The sequence below is a fragment of the Solanum pennellii genome, chromosome 8 (assembly GCF_001406875.1).
Source record: "Solanum pennellii chromosome 8, SPENNV200".
Classification (NCBI taxonomy): Eukaryota; Viridiplantae; Streptophyta; class Magnoliopsida; order Solanales; family Solanaceae; genus Solanum; species Solanum pennellii.
This window is the reverse complement of record NC_028644.1, coordinates 66107911-66113131: the sequence shown is the minus strand read 5'-3', so window position 1 is coordinate 66113131 and position 5221 is coordinate 66107911.

The following is a 5221-nucleotide window of genomic DNA, read 5'->3' as shown; positions in this document are numbered from 1 at the left end:
AAATTGATGCATAGCGTGTTGCGAGGGCCGTCCACAGGGCTGAAGCAGTTGTGTAGGATCGGACGTGTTTCTGAACCGTGGGAGAGATGACCGCAATCAAACATGATCGGATCTGGCCATCCACGGCTTTCCAGGCGGCATGGGCCGGATTGGTTTTTTCTGATTTGTCCGTGGCGATGATGACTGCCGGCGGCGGTCTGTGCTTCCATCGACGTATTTGAGAAGGTAATTGGCCTCAAGGGCTGTAAGAACGGTGATTTTCCATGTAGGGTAATTTATGTCTGATAATTTTTCGGGAATCAGGGCATGAAGATGCCTGAGAAGGAGTTTAACGCCAGAAGGAAGTGAATCCAGAGGATCCACCTCGGTTGTCATGGCTGCTGCCGCCCAAGAGAAGAGAGGGAACGATCGGTGCCCTAAAGAGAGAAAAAAAAACCTAGAGAAAAGAAAATCTAGGTTTTCTGGCTCTTGATACCATGAAGGAATATTGATTGTATTCAAGTGTTAAGGGAATACATGGGAGATATATATAGGAGATATAGGAAGGAGTACTAATCCTAATAGGACTAGGATTAAGGAGTACTAATCCTAATAGGACTAGGATTAGTACACAGTAAATACTAATATTATTTTCTGTTATTAAAAACAAATATTAAAATGTTAGATTTAAGATTAATATATTTATTTGTAAATTTTTGGCGTTAATTTTATATTTTTTCATATTTTCTATTAATCATTACTCATTTTCGGAATTTACCGAAAAAATAAAAATTAAATAAAATTGTTAAAAATGGGTCGGATAGTGGATTTAAAAAGAGTTGATTTATGGTCAGATTAGGTGTTTATGTGTCCGAATATCTTTCCATTTTTATATAAAATGTCATGTGGTAAGGTTAAAATGACATGATAATTCCATGTGGCATTTAAAGAAATAAAAAAATGAGTTGGATATGTCCAACATAGAAACTAACGCCCATAAGGGATATTCGGACCAAAAGTTGGACGGTAAGGGCATGAGTGAATCAAATTTTAAACGGAGAATATATCTAAACATTTTCGAATAATTTATAGACAGACCCTTTTCTCTAAAAAAAAAAAATGATCATACAGACATGTTAATTGGTGAATTCATGGCAAAAATCGCAGGTGAAATACCAACAATTTATAAGAATATATCAGGTATTTAAAAAAAAAAAAATAATTAATTAAACCATTAATATAGGTGTAAATTCAATTAATTCTCATTATCTCTCTTTTCTCTACCAAATTGTCATTAATCACCTTTTCCCACTAATTAAATTTGACGATAATATTTTTTTTAGTTTCAATTACTTGACCCTTGTTGATCGAATACATTTCTAAAGAATAGCTAGAGATGATATGTTTTACTAAACTAGCCAGGTTTTGAAACTCTAAATATCATTAATATTACTTTATATATTGTAATTTAATATTGATGTCTTAATTGTTAAAATGTAATAACATATCTCGTGAAATCCTATAAAGTGAGATTTAAAAGGATAAAATGTATGCAGACTTTAACAATCCCATATGAAAATAGCGATATTCCCTAAAATCATAGACTCAAATACATCGAACCTAAATTTAAAAAAAATAAAGGAGAAAACATAGAGATTAAAAAGAAAAGCAATATTATAAATTTTATAAAAAAAAAGACGATACAACAATAAAATAATATGATAATTCAATACAATAAAAATAAAATATAGAAGTCAAATAAAATAAAATTAATTGGTGATTGAATGAACTACCAGATTAAATTAATAGAATAAAAGTACTGAAATTTCTATAATTAGTTTCTTATCCTATTTTTGTTTAAAAAGAATAATAGTACTAGCAAATTAACAAATATAGTAATATAACAAACTTCAGACATTTCTGCCACAAAATATACATCACATGATTGAACGGTATATTATTATTCAAAAAAGTCTCAAATTCAAAATTTTTATATAAAATCGACTAATTAAAATAATTATATTTTTTTTAATGAAACTTTCCGATATAAAATTAAATATATTTGAATCTAATAAAAATATCAAATATCAAATGCTAATTTGTGGAAAAAAAAAGGGATAAAGAAAGATGAAAGTTCACATGTGAAATCTACCTTGAGTCTACCCTGTAAAGTTCAAAACAAAACCTATAGTCAATTAAACACTAGTAACTAATTCAAATTTTAATTTTTAATATATTTAACGTAAAAAAAGATAATATTTATATAAAAGTTAAATTCGAATTAAGGAATTTACTTGAACTTTAGTACAATTTTTAGCTCTGTCACTATTTACGAGAAACATGTATATGGTGTTATTATTACAATAAAAATGATTATTAGTAATATGTATTTTAGCGGCAATTATTTCTCTTTTTATGTGATCCTAAAATCTTTAGTGACATTGATTCTAATGACACTTATCTAATACCAATAAAAATTTTAGCATTTTTTATTAGTGTCAATATTTAATGCCGATAATTATTATTTTTTTAAAGTATTATCATGCATGTTCTACCATGTTACTTTTTTAAAATGTAGCACACAGGATTGTAACATCCATAGATTACTAATGTATCAACCAGTTAACATAATTATACTTTATATTATCTATAATAATATTAAAATTGTTTTATATATAGATATAATATATATTAAATTTCTTTAATTTCTTTGTATTTATATTTTTTTATTTTGCGTTTCGAATTTTTGAATGAAAAGTCCGACTCATCAATGCTAATGATGATAAGTCAGACGTATATATTTAATACATAATAATTATTGAAAATGTCTCTAAGAAATATATGATAATTCATAATCATAGTCTATATAAAATTTGATTAAATTTCAGAATTAATTGTTAATATTACCTTTAAATTGTAGTTGATTAGTTATGTGAATAAAAAAAAAATCAAAAAACCAAGAATTCACCAAAAAGATGATAACTAACGTAGATTAGCAGTTAAAATATCATAGACTAAATTTATGTAATTAATAAATAAATCATTTTACAAATTGAAATTAGATTTTTAAACTTTATGTCTTTTCCTTCTAACTGCCAAAATTATTACTGAGAATCATTAAACTTTTGTTAACTTACCACAAGAGAGATAAGAAGAAAATAAAGAAAAAATATTTATTAAGGATTTGTTTTACTAAGCTTTGTCATTATTCATATCATATATCTTTTCGTTCCAACTCACGTGAGACGTTTTAAATTTTGAGACTTAAAATAAATCTATGTTTTATCGTAAAATTTTTATGTCTTTTGAGTATTTTCAATTGTCAATTATTATGACTTATTATACTTTTACGTAATAAATATCTACATTTCATTCAAAAAAGTTAAAGATCATATGCGCAAATTTCGATCAAAAACTTAAATTGTTTGATTCTCGAAAAATAAAAAATGTTACATAAATTTTTTAAAAAAGATTATTTTTTATATAAGAAAAATGAGATTATTCTACATATTAATTTAGCCGTTGGGGAAATGATATTGACCTACATGTTTATTTCTTAATTATAAGCCACCAAAAATATATTCGTTGAAAAGCATTTTCACATAAATTTATAAAATTGTCACACCCAAGAGCCAATGAACTAGTTAGAATCATTTGATAATTGGGTGCTCTATGTTAATTTTATACAAATACCATTCAATTTCTATATATTCGAGACGAGATTAATTGATGCTCGAACACCCGAACGACACTACATGTGTCCGGCCCTGTTGGAGTCTACATCTCTTATCGTTCGATTAGGTTTTTTCATCGTTTGTGAATTGAAGAAAACCTTATATTGATTATTGAAAAACTTTATGTTTTAATTTATCTAAAATAATAATATCCTAACATGATTTATCTAATTAATATTTCATATATTTGCTTTTTAAAAAATATATACATATAATTAATGTTTAATGTATAAATTTTTCTTCACATCTAAAATATATAGTCATGGTCCCCTTTCTTTAATCATGCATTTACCAACATTAATAAGGACTATTAAAAGGTTTAGAGATGTGATATAAACAACAATGTGGCTACCATACATTACTATAATTAAATTAATTAAACAACGGCATGTTACTCGTAGGACCATACCTTAATTTATTAATTTAGATAATGTAATTAATTAGATACACTAACCGCTAAATCATGGATATTATATGGAAACTAAGGATCATCGCTATTAATTAGATACACTAACCGCTAAATCATGGATATTATATGGAAACTAAGGATCATCGCTATCTATTGTATTGTATTGTATTGTTACTATATCCACAATATTTGTTTTGATTGTTACTTAAAATTGTATTGTACTGTTAAATTTCGTTGTCAAGTAACAATGGAATGTTTTATGGAACAACCGATTTGGTGTGTTCCCATTGTTACTTCATTTCTTTTTTAAAATAATATTTTAAAATACTATTTTACTCTTTACCTTAATTATTTAAATCTAGTCAAACCTTCTATCCTAGAATAATTAAGGATATTTAAGTAAATTTATAAATTACAACACAGTACGATACAATCAAACCAAATAATTAAAATGTTACTAAACAACAAAAAACAATACAATCTAATCAAACATTGTATCTTACCATACAATACAGTACAATAGATTATGAAACAATACAATACTTTTTTTCTAGAAAAATTTTCCTATTTTATTTAAAATTGATGTTTGATTATGAAAATTTTAAATATGACTTAATTGCATGATATATTTCATATAAAAATCCGAAATTAAATACGTAAATTATTTAATTCTGGCAGCATTCTTTGATAATTGCGATATTTAATTTGTGAAGTGCCCCCCTATAAATAAAATTTAAAAGCATGATAAAGTGAAATGCTTATTCAATATAACATAGATACATTGATATTGTTGGAACATGCTGATTAAAATTAAGAGAAAAATAAATATATAAATTAATTAAAAAGAAAATTTAAATTATGTTAATCCCTTTTTTTTCTTATAAAAAGGGATTTTATAAAATTAAAACATAATCCAACCTTACCTAATACAAAGTCTTCAAAAATCAAACTAATCCACATAACGTATTTCTTCAAATTTTAAAAAATCAAATAGGCACATGTATTTTTCTTTGAATTCTAATATATATTAAGGCTTCTTTCATATTTATCTCGTAGGTTAAACTTAATTACCGACGCTTAATATATAAATATAATTTTT